Below are 18691 nucleotides of genomic sequence, written 5' to 3'. Positions count from 1 at the left end.
AAAATTCTACCCTGTGCCGTACATTTGTTATAATTTATGAATCTACAATGACACATAATTATTACCCAAAATTTTTAATGTATACCATGATTCACTCTTGGTGTTACAGTCTATAGGTCTGAACAGATGTGTCTACCATTAGAGTATCAGAGTAGTTTCACTGACTTAAATGTTGTCTTTTCAAAATGGTATTTCAAGTGTTAAATTTCACAGACTATAAAAACGTAATTTTGGGGGGCTATGGATATAATTCAGTGGTGGAGCACTTGCCTAGATGTGAGGCATGAATTCTATCCCCATCACACACACACACACACACACACACACACACACACACACACACACCCCGTGTAAAAGCTAGGAGTCAGCCGTGTAATTGGGAAGCCAAGAGCTGTGACAATAGTTAGAAGCCAGCGAGGATTGAATGGTGAGACGCATCTTACAAAATCAAAAAAGAGTAGAGAATAGAAACACTTTAAATTCTTGTATGGATCCCTTTCAGATGTTTCTTTAAAAGCAGTAGAGTGTGGGGGCACAAGCCTGTGTTCCCAGCACTTTGTGAGACAGGAAGATAGTTGCTATGAGTCTGAGGTCAGCATGGCAAAACTATCTACATAAATAAATAAATGCAACAAACTATTCCCCAATTCTCTCTCATTCTCTCTCTCTCTCTCTCTCTCTCTCTCTCTCTCTCTCTCTCTCTCTCTCTCTCTCTCTTTCTCCAAAACGCACACTACTGACTGAGCCAGGGCAGTTCAGAGAGGGAAAGATTCTAAGACAGCCAGGCCATGTCTGTGTTTTGCACAGCATAGCTATTGTTTCTAGAACTTACCACAGTTCTGGGCACATGGCAAAACATTCAATAAAATAATACTTTAATAAAACTCATTCAATCAATGAACATACCAAGTAATAAGTTGAACAAGTTCATATACATGTTAATTGCCTGAACCTGCACAGTGGCCACATGAGGTAAATATTCTTAACCTTTCTTTAATTAGATGACTTCAGTTCAGCAGGATCATGAAATTGGAATCCAAACTCAGGTTCCTCAAATCCTAGGGAAATTTTAAAATAACCTTATGATACCATAAGCTTCCATCATAATACAACACATATATAATGACTGGTATTTTAAAAATTTAAGTAGGTTTCCAGGCCACTGTGTGAGATTTGCCTCCCTCAAATCTTGTTTTGACATCATCAGATTACTGGTTTGACATGAATAAAAATATATTTATGTCAGAACTTGTCTGCTCATAAACATGTCTTACCTATGATATTAAAATGCCACTAAAGACTGATAACTTGTCAGTAGATTTCAGAGGAATCTCATTAAAGAAAGATCTTCAATCAGATACAAATTTGGTCATTTTAAAGATTAAGAATAAGAAGAAATTTTTCATAATTTAAGGTGCAATCTCACAATAGTAATTCTAAAAGTAAGATTTCAAAAAGATGATATTTAATACTTTTGAATGGAAATATACTATGTAGGTCTTATTTTACCTTTCTTTATAAATACTTTAGGCAATTCTCATTTTAATATGAAATTATTACCCATCTCCATGAATTATATATATAATGCAGAAGAATGGCAAAGAAAGTTTGAAAGTGAGAAAACCCAAAACATGTGGCTTGTTTTTTATTTCTAAAAGTCCTTCCCAGTTTGGACAGTTTGAGTGCACAATAACTTAATTTTTTTTTTGTCTTTTTCCTTTTCATTGGTACCGGGGATTGAACTCATGACTGCCTGCTTACAAGGCAGGCGCTTATGTTGCTGAGCTAAACCTCCATCCCCGACTTAAAATATGTGCATAAAGCCCCTCAAAAACACCAAAAACTCTCCCTCACAACTGATTTTATTCTCATTTTGCCATTTCCTTTCTGCACAAAAGAGAAATTTTGAAAAAACTGGGTGAAAAAAAAACAACTCTGGTTATGTCCATAAAACATATCTAATTCCAACTGACTGGTAACTTAACTAAATCTTTCTCTTCCATCTCTCACCTCTATAGGCAGCAGGGCTGAATAAGGTTGAAATACCTCCAGCCCTCACGTCTACAGTCTTGCCATATTTCAAGCTTCTGTTATATGCCTAGTTCCTGCCGAAGAGGAATTTACAGTCTGGGGAGTCAAACGTGAATAATTATAACAGAGCATAAAGTAAACTAGTGGCTGCAATAAAAAGTACAAATGTCCATTTTCTATAGGGGAAAAAGTTGGAGACTTTAAGGACTATTAATTCCTTCTTGGGGAAATCAGGAAGGTATTTCTTTTGTTCTTCTTGCAGAAATGCTTAAGGCATCAGTTTACTCTAAAAAAGTAATAAAGTGTACTAAAAATATATACTTTTAAGTTTTCTAACTTTTTGTGTCTAATCGTCTTAATAAAAGCTGAAAGCAACTTATTTTAGGCTTTTAACTCAGATTTTTCCATCCAGAGATGTTAAGTGGAACATTGGAATAAGAATTAAAAAAATGGAATGTGTACATATCCCCAAGACAGCATTTCAAGGCAAGGCTGGTATGATATGTAGTTCAACATAGCATTCTCCCATATAAATAATCTCATGCATTTATTTATTCATCTGAAAGTAAAACAAAATGTTACAGGGAAATATCTCAGCTAAAACTAAAATTTGGAAATTCAAATTAATTTCATTTTTCTTTATAGATGGTGAGGACGGTACCCAGAGCCTCACACATGCTATGCACAACTCTCATCCCTACAAAGTCAAATTTAAGGGGCTCACAATATAACTTTACATGCTAAGCATCACAATTCCTAAAATTACTGTTTAAGTCCTTTTTTTTTTTGGTTGCAAGGTCTTGCTATGTATTTCTGGCAAGCTTTGAACTCACTGCTGTGAGTTGTTAGAATATTAATAAAATTATTTCTTGTAAGCCAGATGTGGTGATCCTAGCACACCTGTAACCCCAGCACTTACAAGGCTCAGGTCAGGCAGTCTGACCTACATAGTGAGACCCTGTCTCAAAACAAAACAAAACAACAAATTTCACGTAGAATTTTTTCTTGCTACAAATTAAAGAAAGGTTAGTCATTATGATTACTCATGGTTACTTAATGGTATTTTTAAGGAAATCAAAAAATGAAGAAAAATCTAGGAAAAAAGCATCAATAAAGAAACTTGGAAATGGCTGCAGATTTTAAAATATTAAAATCCTGTAAGTAAAAATAACAGAGGACCTATTCCTCTTCATGAACCATTCATTGCAGTATAGGTCCTTTTTCTCCCAAAGCAGTGAAAACACCCCAGAGCAGCTCACAAAATAAAAGTGAAGATCTGACATATTACTGCCCTACGGATCCTTCATTTCATCCTGAGTACTTATAATATCAAACTGTTTGCTGTTCCTCCCCCAAAGATGTACTAAAAATGTTTTAACAGAAAGACTCTCACCTATAGAATCAGAAGGCATCAATTAGTGCCTTGGTTCTACTATTTCCTAACAGGGTATCCATGAGCAAGTTTACTTAATCTCTGATCCTCAGTTTCCTCAACTGAAAATAGCAACAATACATTCCTCCCCTAGGTTCTCATGAAGATTAAAGATGTCACATTGTGAAGGCATATTGTAAACCACAAAGAATTATACAGTGACTACAAATCCTCAGTGAAAGAAAATGGGGAATTGTGAGAGGCTATATAAATATTAGGCATTAATTTCTCTAAGGGCCTTTTAAATAGAGCACATGAAAACTTTTCTCATCTTACCTGTAATTATTGACTACAGAGTGTAATAAGTCTCCCTCGCATATAAAAATTACAAGCCTGTAGTCAAAGTAATTTAAGAAGGATGGGCCTAAAGAAAACTCATCAGCTGCTTTTTAACCTATGACTCAATTTGGCTCCTACACAAGGCCAGTTTCTGTGCACAACCTGAAGAGCAGGCAAGTGATGAGTTAAAAGTAAAGAAACTCAAACTTAAGTAATTACACTTTAACTATTTCAGGATTCTTTTCCAAAGTAGCTGCAACATATCACTATTGCCACAGTCCTCTTAATTTGCACATTTTTCACAAACAATGCCAAACAAAAGGTAAAGAGTTGAAAAGTAAATAGCAATTGTTGAATGTATATTTAACCCCAATTTCTTAATAGATGATGGGTAAGCAAAAGGAAAGGCTGACTTTGAAATGTGTCTTTCTTTTTCCCCAGCTTAGCTTCCCACAAAAGTGAACTCTATTGTTATGACATGAGAAAGAACTGATAGTCAAAGGAATAGAAATATATTTTCCCTCCATTTCAATTCAGCAAATGAAACAGTAATCAACAATAAAACCTCCATGGGTTTCTAGATTTTTCTGAATTCTCTCAGCTGTGAAGTGCTTTGATCTACCCACAGTTCTGTTTTTTTCCCCAGCTCCTATGTCTGCCTGCTCCGTACAGGGAGAGCAGCAGGAAAAAAGAAAGCTCTCTGTCCCTAAACATCTAAGACACAGGAAAACAGATTTTCAACCAAGAGACTAAAACAAAAGCAAACGAAATCTTGTTTGTTTGCTTTTTTTTCATAAAAGGATATCGTGTACAACTGGGTATGAATTCAGGGCGTTACCCATAGAAGAATCTTATGCCTATGAAGTCATCCCTAATTGCGGCGTTTGACTAACAATACAACAATTATGAAACCGCTGTGCTGGTGCTGGAGCTTTTAACTATACGTAAATCCTGAACACAAGTCTCTGCTGAGAAGGGTGTATCGGCAACTACCTGAAACTATTACTCAAATTCTGAAACGAATTTGAAGGAGAAGGGGAGGGGTGGCTGTTTTCATTTCCGGAGGCACTCACCCTGAGGAATGCAGCTCCCTAAACAATGTGCGGACTAGTGTGTGTTACTCTGTACCAAGTCAGGGTCAGGAGGCAGGGCTAACACATTGAGAAACTCGTCTGTGGATGGTCAGCTTTGATTTTGAACTTTACATTCTGCCCCCTTGCCTTTCAAAATTGAAAGGCAGCTAAAGGATAGGAATGTGGGGTCTGCAGGAGATGTGGCTCAGTGTTAGAGTTTGCCTAACATGTGCTAAGCCTTGAGTTCAGTGTCCAGCACCACAGAAAAAGGAAAAAAAAAAACATCCAGGGAATACTCACTATAGACATTCCAGCCAGGAGCATGTTAGGTAAATAGAATTGGGAAAGAGAAGTTGATTACTTAAAGATTGGGTAACATGTACTTAGAAGTCCTATCATAAAGAAGAAAGCAACGAAGGGTGAACAAGACATGAAAGAATAAATTATTTCGCTATAAAAGGGAGAAAACCCCCAATAATCTAGCCACCATTATGTGTGAACAATTTAAGAGTGAGTAAGAGAAAAGGTCTATTATTTGTCACCTTCATCCATACAAAACAGACAGTGCTTTGGGACGCCCACACTTTAGGTATATACTTATTTGTGCCAGTAGAAACTTCCACCCTGCCTCCTCCCTAGTTAGGATAAGTCAACAACACTAGACTTCTAGTTGCATGGGCGTGTGACATTCTGTGAGCTAAAGCTCACCTACTCTTACTATTACTCAAGCTCTGCTGCCGTTTCCTAATGACTTCAAAAGGTTTCAACTGGAATGTCCTGCACATTCACTCAGTCATGTATATTCACCAAGTGTTCTTTGAGGGCTTACTATGTGCCAGACACTCCTTTTCTTTCTGGAAAAACTACTGTTTATTAGTGGAAACTGATGGAAAAGATACCATATCAGTGGTACTGTAATCATACATTGAGTGGTAGGTCAGAGAATCTTTCCCTAGAAGGTGACTTTCGAACTTTCTGAGAACAATCCTCAGGAATTTCTCAGATTAGACATCACTGGTGAAGGTAATCTCAGTTCAGAGACAAAAAGAGAACATGGCATCTGGAGCTGCAGAAAGAAAGCAGCTGGGACTTTGTGCTTCAGGTTAGTGACAGACACAATTACAGCAGGTCAGAGTCCAACTCAGAAGTGATCAAAGTCTTCAAGAGTGATTCAACTGAACTTCTTGCCACACTGCTACCTGTGTGGTGTGTGTATGAGTGTGTGGTATTCGGGATAGTGCCTTATACATGCCAGGCAAATACTTCCCCGCTAAACTACATCCCCAGTCCCTTTCCTTCCCCAACTCCTCCCTGGCCAAACCAAGTCTCACTTTCAGTTTACCTACTTTTTGAGTTTTCTGTATTCTCACTGAGAGCACAGTTTACAAAGAAGAAACAAAAGCAGGGTGGGTTAATCACCAAGCCCTCTGCTCTACTCCAAAACTCTTTTAGTCTACAGTGTTGTCTGGCTTCAGTATAATCATTCCAGCGCTCACTTCCTGAAGAGCAGATCTTATGCTTTCCCACAAAAGGAAGCCCTATCTTATTATCAAGGTATTCGAGGTCCTACACTCTTCTGAGTTGATATCTGCTTACCTTTCCAATATTCCTTTCTACATTACATGTACTGCACCCTCAAATCCTACACTCGAAAGATACCCTATTCCTGAAACAGGCCATGTCCTTTCCCACTTGGAGATCTCTTCTCTGGGGTTGTCTCTACCCATTCCTAACTATAATCACTGTCTGAAGGCCTGCTCGGATTAACCCCACAGAGAGAAGCTTTCTTAATTCCTGGGACTTTCTTAGAACAATGTGTTTTCTCCCATTGCAATCCAGCCCTGGATTCCCTCCCACGGCTCCAATTTTAAACATCTTGTTTCATTGCCAGGCCATATGCACCTTTTTCTTGACTTGGAAAATAGAGTCACTACAAGAATAGGATTTCATATTCTTACACAAAATTTTTTAATGGACAAGAACACATCTCATTCATCTTCATATTTCTATTCCTCATCACAGTTCCTGCTCAGAGTAGGTAATAATAATAATCATAATAACAGAAAAAATATATACATTATGTTTTATTTGCAATGCAGTCTTTATTTGCTTTGAGCATAGTGAACAAGTGTTGTACCACTGAGCTACCGTCCCAACCCCACTTACAAGTTTTGGCTTTTTTATTTCAGCAGCTAACCGTTGTGGAGGATTCAATTATTATGCTTTAGAACAACTGCTTTATATATATTATGTAAGTTATTTCTCAGGAAAACTATGAGCCTGATAATATTGCTATTACCATTTTAACAAAGAGCTATATCAGGCATAGCAAATTTGAGTAACCTTCCCCAAGTCACACAGCAAGAAAGAGCAAACTTGATCTTAACCCTAACCTGTTTGATACCAAAGTCAATATACTCAACCGTCAACCTACACAGCCTCCTCAACAACTTATTGAATTAATTTTCTTGCCCAATAAAACTTGCTAGAGTACAAAATACAGTTTACTCATTGCTGTATTCTCCACAGCATGAACACATGGTATGCTCTTAATAATTACCTTTTGAATTAAGAATAACCCAAAATCAACACCCAGGAACCTTTGATCACACCAGTCCCCCTTCAAGAAGCTATAACTGCTTATGTGTAAGTTAACTACCTAAACTCTGCCTTATAATCTTGGTCCCCCAGAGTGACCCAAGTACTCACACCTAGCCAGATTCACTTTTCAACAACACTCGGAAGCCTTTTTGATCATAACTTTCATCCTGAACATGTACTGTTAACTTCCGCATCAGTACATTTGGTTTTATCCTGTCCTTTTCTCTTTGACTCTCCCATTGTGACTTCCTCTTTCTGTATGGACTCTTCACACTTATCCAGGCCTCCTCTTTACTTTCCTTCTCTGCTATCCAAGTTATCCACACCCTGCAGTGTGTGGCAGTATCTGCTTCTTTTCCCAAAGCCTGTTTCCTAACTACTCCGCCTCTTGCCTCAGATATTTTTCTTCTCCTCTCTCTTTCTTTTTTTTTTTTTTTTTTTTTTTTGGTACCGGAAATCGAATTCACGACCTCACACTTGCTGGGCAGACGCTGTGCTGTTGAGCTATATTCTTGGCCTACAGATCTGTTTCTTCAACTCCCACAGCATTTAGAATCTTGCCACAAAATTTACTGATTTAGTTACAGAATTTGTCTTGTAGTTACATAAACTAGGATTATAGGATTATTGTAGTTACATAGCTAGGATATCTATCATCCTACTTGATTCAGTTCATCTGCCTCTTCTACATAGAAACTCAAACATTGGCAAAGAGTACTCTTTATTAAAAGACAGCCATTCTTTCATTGACAGCACACAAATACTGTCTAACTGTTTGCTTTGCAAGTCTTATTTCAAGATAGTTTGAGTAGGATGCAATGGTGCATATCTCTAATCCCAACTACTTAGGAAGGCTGAGGCAGGAGGATTGTGGGGTTGAGGCCTGCCTGCCTAACTTAGGGAGACCCTGCTTAAAAGGGGGAGGACAGCTGATCGGTGGTGGTACACTCATAGATTCAATCCCCAATATAGTAGAGGAAAACGTTTGTTTCTGGAGAACTGTTTCTAGAAATTTCCTTGTCATGCATATTCCCACCATACTTCACTCAGTTATAATAGTAAGAATTCCCAGTATGCTCAATGTCCAATGACCCCAGGAATTACAATTGGACAGCTGAATCTGTAGGAGTCCATAACTTCATTGCCTAAATTATACTGGGGAAGAAAGAAGTGTCTGGGATGGTTAAATGACTTTGCCTAAGACCCAGAGCTGTGCAGCAAATGTAAAATTAAACAATGTATGTGAGGGAAGATGGGAAGGTAATTAGCTACTCTTACCTGGAAAACAAAGAGGTGACACAAGCTTTGCTGAAAGCTATAACAGCCTATAGCAGCCTATAGGACACACAGTCCATACTCTTTGAAAATAAGCCTGCAGAGGCTAAGAATTTTGCTCATTGGTAGAGGATGTGCTTAGCATGCACAAAGCCCTGGAATTCCAACCCAAACACCAGAGCGAAAAAAAGGACATAACTGCTTCCCTTCTCTTGTGGTACATTTATTCTACATGCGATCAGCTTCTTTGTCATCATATTTAACATTGCTTAACTTCAACCTCTTGAATGCTAAGTATTATGAACAGCCATTCTCATAGTATCAGTGCTAATGTCGTACTATAAAGATAATCAATAGTCAAGTATGCATGTGATTTATTTTATATTTTAGGATTCTTTTTCTTACAGCATTTTTCTCATGGAGCAAGAGGTTTGAAGTTTTTTCTTTGTTTCCTTTTAAAAACCTTTCATGGAATCTTGGTAGAGTAGCATTTGGAATAGCTTAAGAGTCAGTAGGCATCATTCACATTTAATACTTTCAAAGTCCAAACAAGGAAGTCAAACCCTAAATGCCCTCACACTTGTCCTAGGTTTCCAGTGTGAGACTTTTTCTAAAAGTTGAAACAAATGATGATGAAGTATTTCACTCACTGTTCACTAATTTTAGTGCAGCAGCATTATTAAGAATTGCATGCTGTAGTCAATGTGCAGAAAAACCTTGTATGAACATGATATTCAACACACACACCAGGCCTCACTTAATGAGGTTATGTTTCAGGCTTAGAACTTCTGGTAAGCCTACTTGACATTTCAGCCATGAATTGTAAAACTAAACAAAGCACCCTCTACTCCCATGCTAGGGAAGAAACTAAGGTACTCATATTCACCACTGTGTGCTCTACCACTGTGCTACATTCCCAACCCCAGAGGACATCTTCAGATTCTCCAAATAGAACTGATAGTATTTTCTCATGAAGTATTAATGCAGACACTTGATTGGGTTATACAGTAGCAGGAACTAGGGAATAAAGCAAATAGCTAATGGAATGTAAGTCTGGATACATTTACCAATTATGTTTTTATAGTTCATTTTAATTAAAATATATAAACACAAAGACATATTTCAATTAACTTAGTGTAAGGTTTAAGGAACATTTGGTGAGATAACCTGAAGTGCATTATCTACTCTTTTCATGACAAAATACACTTCCAATTCCAAATGAATTGCAAAAATTAATGCTTTTTATTGAAGACTAACCTATCCTTTTGCAATCCCAAGTAGCTACCACATACAACTGCAATTTTGTCTTGGATTTATCCAAAACCTTTAATGAGACTTAAAGACCCATCAGTTTTTGAATGTGAAAAATAGATTATTGTCTCCTGCATGTAGGTTGCTTCATAATTCCTACTGATACACACAAGAAACGTATAAAGGTTTATTAGGAAAGCTGAGGGCAGTATCCTACTCCTGCAATCCCTGCTCATTAGCAGGGGATGCTGGGGATGTGATTCAGTGGTAGGGTGTACCTCGGTTCAATCCCCAGTTCTGAAAAAAAAAAAAAAGATTTATAAGGAAGGACCAGGGAACACAGATGGCCATTATTTGCAAGGTGAGTTAAATTGTAATCTTCTTTCTACTTGTGTAAATCAGTCAATGAAACCATCCCAGATTTTGTTTGTAACTGTTACCTCTTCTTTCTCTTTTAGTGTGATGATAATTGACTTCCTTTTCTGTCTCTACCTTTCTGAGACCTCCTTGAAAGAAGGGCTAGTATCATCTTTAACTTTGCATCTTGGCTCACGAGTGCCTACTAAATGCTGGTTGAAGAAAAAAACCTTGATGGAGGTGAATAGGGTCAGTGAGCAGACCTACACACCAGACAGTTTATCTAGCCATTTCATGTGGTTTTAAAAATGCATATGCTAGGCTAGTCATTTAGCTCCTTTTTTTTTTTTCCTTGGTATCGGGAATCAAACTCAGGACCTTGCACTTGCCAGGCAGGTGCTTATACCACTCACCTATATCCCTGGCCCCATTTAGTTCCACTTAAAGTGCTTGCCCAGCATAAATTGGGCCCTGGGTTCCTTCCTCAGCATCAAAAATGAAATAAATACACTGCATGTACTATTAGAGCAAACTGTGAACAAAATCGTCAGGACATAGTAATGTGCTCACATTCCTCACATGCAATTGGCCTGTTATCATACTTTACCTAGCTACTCTCAAATATTTAAAGACACTACAAAACTCAAGATGTTTGCAACCTGATCTTTGAATTTAATTGAAAGTCAAACTTTAGAAGTTTTTTTTAAAGAATTTTTACTGGCAACAATTTTGGCATACGGGCAGCACATTTTGCCTTCACAATAATGCACAACTTGGATAGCTCACATTTTGACAAGCGGCAAGTTATAGATAAAAATTAATGCTTACAAACAAATACAAATTGCCACAAGCTAAAGACATATTGCAGTTTTATATTATGAATACATTCAATCTTTGTCTTTTTTCATTTTTATCGGTACCAGGGATCGAACTCACGACTGCCTGCTTGCAAGGCAGGCGCTTATGCCGCTGAGCTAAATCCCCAGCCGCAATACATTCAATCTTTATGAAAGTAAAAGAATAGTACAACCAATATCCATAAACTCAAGATTTACCCACAATTACTAATCTTGCTTCCTGTTCTCTTTTCCCTTCCCCTCTTCCTATGTTTCTCTTCCTTGAATTATTTTCTTAATTCTTACAAGTGTCCTTTTATTTTTGAGAATTTTTCTTTAATGTAGTGTTGTACAAATATATTCAATTGGAGCTTATGGGGGAGAATTGGTGCGTTTGTAATCTCAGTTTGAAATATTTTTATTTTAAATTTTTATTAATCTTTTTGAGGCAGAGTCTTGCTATGTAATTCAGGCTGGCCTTGAACTCACCATGTAGCCCAGGCTGGCCTACTACTTCAGTCTCCAGAATGCTGGGATTATAGGCATGTGCCACCCAGCCCAACTTTTATTAATTATTTTAAAACAAACCCCAGACATCCCAACATTTTACTCATATATAGTTATTAAAAATGAATTCTTTTGCTGTAAGTATCTCTAGTCTATTCTAGAATACAGCATATGCTAGATGCTAATTGATTTTTTTCAGTACCAATAGGTATGAGTCATTGAATTACCAAAAGGTGCCCAATCCTGTGTCATTTCCTGGAGGAATATCAAATACTTCCATTTTAAGTAAAAATTTCCTTTTTTCTTTTTGTACTTAATAAACAAAACTCAAAGCCAATGGATATTTAAAAATAAATTCATAAATAACTTTCCTAATAATAGAAACATTTAATTTTACTTAAAATGGAGATAATATTTAAATACTTGCCAGGCAAAACTTTTTGTAATCTATTTAGTGCAAGTTTTAATAATGGTCTAGGCTGGGGGTTTAGCTCAGCGGCATAAGCGCCTGCCTTGCAAGCAGGCAGTCATGAGTTCAATCCCTGGTACCAATAAAAAAAGGAAAAAGACAAAAAAAATGGTCTAAAATGTCAAACTCAAAGACAATAGAAAGACCCTTTTCTTTCTCCTATCATACTAAGCTAAAGCTTCAATTAATTCCTTGGATTGAAAAATGGCACATTCCTTTTAGAATCTTTCATCTTTCCAAAGTTTCCATGAAAATTTTAGCACTTTCCAAAACAAATCTGAATAGATTATGGAAAAATAAATCTGCTGCTAATGAAATTAACTTTCATACCTGAGGGTTATTTCCAGTCTCCTTTCCTTTCAAAATTAACATGTTTAAGTGAAGCTAAGGGTAACCTTCAGGTGTGTGTGTTTGTGTGTGTGAATGAGTTTTTATACAAGATCAGACTAGTTATAATTAGTATGCTTCAACTCAAAACAAAAATACAATTAAAAATATCATGAAATATTATGGTCTGTCAACAGAAATCACTAGATACACAATTTCAGCTTCCACTTCAAGCTATTTTTTTGTCACTGAAAGTGCCTCCTGTGATATTGTATACTTGTTTATTAACTCTCAAATACTACACTTATTAATTGAAAAACTAGATTCTTATATTTCATATTTTACTCTTTACATCATACAGCTATACTATATATAACCAATCTGACAAAAAATGCTTCGTTCAAACTCAGAATTTATTATATAACTAACCATACTCCCCTTTGCTAGAAACTTAGAGAAATGAAAGTCCTATATCATATAATCTTCTCCTTTGTAGGACAGAAAATCCTGATGAATCTATGAACACTGGGAAACACTGCTATATGACAGTAATATCACCTGAATTTCATCACCAATGAGTTTCGTTTATGAGCATTAGTACAACTGTTTGACATAAGTTACTAACAGAGAATGTTAATCTAATTATAGTATGCTCTGTCATGACAGATACCTCAATTTCTGTTGCACGGAATTGGAAAAACCATTTAACAAAGATCAAAAGCATTTTTAAATCCACCTTCTCTTCTCCTCCAATATAGATAATTTCTACCATTTAAACTGTTGGGCACCTGACGACAAATACACAGCTATAATTAGGACTTCAAAACCAATTTTAAAAGTATAAAGTCCTTAGAACACTGCCAAAGTAAAGGGAAAAAAATCCCAGAATATACACAGATTAGGTTAGATTCTAAACTTGAAAAATGTCTCTTAAATTTGATTCTACTTGAACAAGTAGTATTGAGAAAGTAACTCCAAATGCTGACACAAATAATTAAGCATTTCAAGCTTTAAAAAATAAATTTTTTCTTAAATATTTAGTAACCTAGAAGTTAGAGCCTAATAAAATAACCTTAAAATAGTTACCCTTCCGCGACGAGAGCAAACCTGTTTCTTGTTTCTTTCCTTTTTCGCTGCACCAACCTTCTCCCACACCCAGAACTGGCAATCTGGAAACCCAACATTCTTCTTACAATTGCATCTTTAGAGAGCAAGTCACAACACTTCCTGCTAGCAAAAGAGAACGCCCTTGACAAAAGAATGATATAATACTTACGAATCCCTTCCTGTCAACCTTGTGGTCCTTTGCCAGAGGTTTAATAAATTCTAATTTAAACACAACATTGAGAGAATACGTTCCCCCACTCCTCATTTTAGTAACATTTAAAAACCATACGAAAACCATTCCCAAACTCAAGGGAATTTAAAGTTGGTTCGGGTCAAATAGTTACAACCATTATACCTATTTAGAGTTTGAACAGTAGCCAAGTAACCTGCTTATTTTAGAACACATAGAACAGCTTCTCTCCAGTGCCACTCATCCAGTCAGGCACATTACTCAGAGAGGCAAATTACTTGTCTCAGACCACTTATATTCTTTATTATTATTTTCGATTCATATACAAGATTTACACTCCATATTTTATGGTTGTAGCCTTTATTTCAATTACATAAATTTGGCTTCTGTTGAAAATGTAAGCTCCTCCTTGTAAGAACTGTATTTTCTACCAGCATAGCACCTAGAAGCTAAGCTAATGTTTGCTGAACTGAATACAATTGAGGCAGCACTGCATTGTAAAGAACTCTGGAGCTAGGTGAGGTTCAAACCTTGGCTCTACTATTTAGTAGTTGTGTGTATCTAGGGCAAGCTGCTTAAACTCTTTTGCATTGCAGAATGATGACAGCAGTAGCTACTTTAGGCAAAAGATAGTGCCTTCTACATTGTTGGGAGGCTTAAATGATTTAACAATATATACCACACATTTAGATCATAACTTAGCGCATGGTAAACACTAGATGTGATAACTGCTCTGCTGATCATTAAAATTTGCTTTTTAACTGCTCTAGCAGTCTAATCACTGGATTTTAAATTTAGCAATTGGTTGTGAGTGTTCTCCATGGGAGCAAAAGGAAAATCAATAGGTATAGGCCCTGGACATTCTGTCTATAAGGACAGAGGATAAGCTAATAAATCTGACAGGGACTGGGATACAATAGAAACATCAGGGTCTTGCGACTTTGACAGATTTCAAGTCTGTGTAATCTTCAACAAATTATTTAGCTTCTTTGGAGCCCAGGTTCAAATCTATAACAATGCAGTTAATTACAAATAATTTTAGGAAGCTGATAGGACATTTTAATGGAAAGCTGTAAGTACATATGAGTATTTGCGTCTAGCAAGGTGCTCAGTAAGTGGTAGACATTATTATCATTTGTATGGGACTAAATATGCATATTACCATCTGCTTCATGAAAAGACAGTTTTCAGAGGCAACACAAGCAAATCGCAGTGCATTCGCTTTGAAAAGCCATCCTCATTGGCCAGTCCTCAGGGTGAGGCAGTGTTCTGTCCTCATCACTAACCAAAGCTAGCAGACACTAGATTATGTTTTGTTGCCTTAACTGAAGTGTTTTAGGTTTTGCACCAATCATAAAACTGCATGGAATCTCAAAAGCTGATGCAATCCTGAACAGAAGGCTCAGAGCATAAGAAGGCACAAGACTTTTTTTAAAAAAATCTATCTTTGTGGCTGACTCACTACGTGAATGAAGCCTCTTCAACTTTCTCAATTTCTCCAACAAGTATATCACTCTGCCTGCGGCTGTCAAGTAATACAGGCAGGATTCAGAAATTATCAAGCTAATTGGATGGAAGAATATATGTGTATTCATTATCATACATTTTACTGACAGCAAAAACTGGAACACAGGTGACTGCACCAGATAAAAGAAGGCAGTATCAGTGTAGACCAGAAATGTTGGCTGTTTTTTCTCAGTCCAATCTTTTTTTCAACCATACCTTATGCCTCAAACTACTTAGATGGCTCTATCCCACAGTGCCATGTAATAATCCTTTACAGATTCATAGCATTATCAGTGAAGAAATTAATATTTTAAAAATATAATATTCTACTTTGGGTACAAGTTTTACAGATCATTATAGCAGGGCTACTTCAAAACTACTTGCTAACCACAGCATGATGGCACATACCTGTAAGTTCCAGTTGTGCTAGACGCTCAGAAAGGAAGATGTAAGTTTAAGGCTAGCTTGGGTACCTCAGTGAGACAATGTCTTAAAAAAAAGAGGGCTGGGGATACAGCTCAGTGACACAGCACTTGCCTAGCAAATGTGAGGTACTGAGTTTGATTCCCAAAAACAAACCAAAACAAAACAAAAAATGGCTGGGGTAGAATACTTGCCTAACACCTTAAAGGCCTTAGGTTCAAGTCCTACAACTGAAAAAAAAAAAGTTTCCTGATTTCCTCTTTATTAGTATGTTTAGAATACATGATTACATATATCATGGGGAATTGGTACACATACATACATAAAAGATCTTAAATTTTCTTTCATTCTTTGCAATCAGCTCTCTCCATTTCATGATACAATTTCCTTTTGCAAAGGAACTATCTCCTTATTTTCCATTATCTATCTTTTATTTTACTCTTTAATTATAGTCTGGCTTTCTCATAAGAGATAACTTGTTATATTTAAGCTTGTATGTCTGATTTATTTCACTTAACCTTTTGTTCTCCAGATGTATCTATATCCTTACAAGTATACCTCAAGTTGAACCTTCATAATGGTAGACGAGTATTCATTCCATTGTGTATAAATATAACATTTTCTTCATCCATTTATCTGTTGTTGGGCATGTGGGCTGCTTTCAAGGTTTAGCTATTATGAATTGTGCTGTTCACAAACATGCACATGCTTGTGTCACTGTAATATGACATCTTTAACACTTTCAGGAAGATGTCTTCCTGATCTCTGGGTCCAATAGCATTTCTATTTTTAGTTTTTAAAGGAAATTCTATACTGACTTCTGTAGTGGTTGTATTAGTTTACATTCTCAGCAGCAATTGAGAAGATTTCCTTTTTTCCCACAGCCTTACCAGCATTTGTTATTATTTGATTTCTTGATGATAGTGATTCTTTCTGGAATAAGATGGAATCTGTGTCACTTTAATTTGCATTTCTGTAATGGCCACAGACATTGAACATATTTTTCATGTATGTATTTATTAGATATTTGTATTTCTTTTCCTAAAAAGTATTTATTCATTTAAGTTGCTCATTTTTGGATTGGGGTTTTCATTTTGGGGGAATCTTTTTTTTTAAAGTTCTTTACATAGTCTACATAGTAGTCCTTTGTCTGAGGAATGGTTAGCAAAAATTTTCCCATTCCATAGGTTGCTCTTTACTCTGTTGGTTGTTTCCTTTGTGGTAGAGAAGATTTTAAGTTTTATACGATCATGTTTATTGATTCTTGATGTAATTTGTTGTGAAGTTGGGGTTCTTTCCAGAAAGGCCTTACTTTATGTCTGTCTTTAAGAGTTTTATCTATTTTACCTTCCAGAATATTAAGTGTTTCGTCTGATTTTAGTTTACTACATGAGAGATATGTGTCTAGAATCAACCTTTTGCTTGTGGATGGCCAGTTTCTGCAGAACCACTTGTTAAATAGATTATTTTTCCTCCAGGGCATGTTTTTCACACCTTTGTCAAAGATCAGATAGCTGAATGTGCCTGAGGTTGTTTCTACATCTTGTATTCGGCTCTATTGATCCACATGTCTGCTTGTGTGTTTTTTTTTAAATCACTGTAGCTTTGTAACATAACTTGAAGTCCAGGATTATGATGTCTCCTGCTTTGCTCTTGTTGTCCAGTACTGCTTTTGCTATTCTAGATCTCTTTTGGCTGTATATTAGACTTAGGATTGTTTTCTCTGTTGGTACATTGATTGTGAGTGCATTAAATCTATATATTAGTTTTGGAAGGATGTACATTTTTATTACATTGGTTGTTCCTATCATCCAGGAACAATGTTTCCATTTTTTGATGTCCTCTCTTTAATCTCCTTTTGTTCAGAATATTGTAGTTTACATCATAGAGATCTTTCAGTTCCTTGGTTAGCTTAATTCCTAAGTATGAATTTTTCTTGATGCTATTGTGAATGGAATTGTTAGTTTCTTTTTCAGTGAGTTCATTATTGTTGTATAGGAACACTATTGATTGATTGATTGTGTGTGTATTGATTTTGTATCCTGCTAGTTGCTGAATTCAGTTATTAACTCCAGAAATTTATGGTGGAATTTTCGGGTCCTTTATGTAGAGGACCATGTCTGTCATCTGCAAATAATAATTTTAGTTTTTTCTCTTATGTATCCCTTTTATTGCTTTGTCTTACTTGATTGTTTTGTGTACTATATTGAATAGGAATAATGATAGTGGACATCCTTGTCTTGTTCCTGATTTCAGGGAGAAAGTTTTTACCCATTTAGTATGCTGTTGTTAGGATATCTGTCTTAAGTGGCTTTTATGAGATTGAAATAAGTTCCTTTTATACCTATTTTCTTTACATCTTCTTTGTCTTCGTCTTTGTCTTTTTCTTTTCTTTTTTGTACTGGAGATCAAACTCATGACCCTGCACTTGCCAGGCATGTGCTTACGCTGCTGAGCTAAATACTCACTAATTTTTTTTATTATGAATGAATGTTGGATTTTGTCTAAGGCTTTTTCTGCATTTGTTGTGATTATCATATGGTTTATTGTTCTTGCTTCTGTGTATCTCTTAATATGTAGCCCCTGGCATCAGCTCTGTCTTCTAATTCAGACATTCTTGTGCTCACATTAGTCACTTCTCTTGCCCATACTTTCAATAGTTTCTTTGTGGACTCTATTACTACCTGCTAGTTAATATTATTAGTAACATTATTTCCACTTATTTGCTAAATTGGTCATTCATGATTCATATCATTTTTGTTAGGGTCAACTAGCTTTGTATTAGTTTCTTCTATAAACTTATCAATTGTTTTGTTCATTTAGTCCAGTGTCTGTTTATTTGTATCTTCTTTGAATTCATGAAGCACTTTTGTTACGTTTTGTGTCTAGATGTCCTCCCAAAACCTCCTGCATACATGGGGGGCAGACTTTTCAGAGGTGGCTGAATCTAAAGTGTGTGACTGATTCTTAGAGCAATGCTGAGATTAAGGGTATGAGTGCTACACTTGCCTCAGGGTGGGTAGTCTC

General features: G+C 36.3%; 1 protein-coding gene and 1 pseudogene across 4 annotated transcripts in view; one reads left to right on the top strand and one right to left on the bottom strand.

The window, feature by feature from the left end:
* Pls3 (plastin 3) overlaps nt 1-18691 on the bottom strand; it is a 92900-nt gene that overhangs the window by 37548 nt on the left and 36661 nt on the right. Inside the window, exon 1 of one of the 4 annotated variants that reach the window (XM_063246300.1) lies at nt 13525-13663. The exons of 2 other annotated variants lie outside the window; for them this stretch is intronic. The gene's annotated coding sequence lies outside the window, so the exon portion shown is untranslated. Of the gene's footprint in view, nt 1-13524; nt 13664-18691 lie in introns of those variants that run through there. One more of the 4 variants, XM_063246301.1, reaches the window with a different exon arrangement.
* On the top strand, nt 1101-1222 carry LOC111756161 (small nucleolar RNA U13; annotated as a pseudogene).

The sequence above is a fragment of the Cavia porcellus genome, unplaced genomic scaffold (genome assembly GCF_034190915.1).
Source record: "Cavia porcellus strain 051 isolate PalLab524CR breed Dunkin Hartley unplaced genomic scaffold, mCavPor4.1 scaffold_3, whole genome shotgun sequence".
In the NCBI taxonomy this organism is placed as follows: Eukaryota; Metazoa; Chordata; class Mammalia; order Rodentia; family Caviidae; genus Cavia; species Cavia porcellus.
The sequence above is the reverse complement of the archived record's forward strand: the minus strand, read 5'-3'. Positions and strand labels throughout refer to the sequence as shown.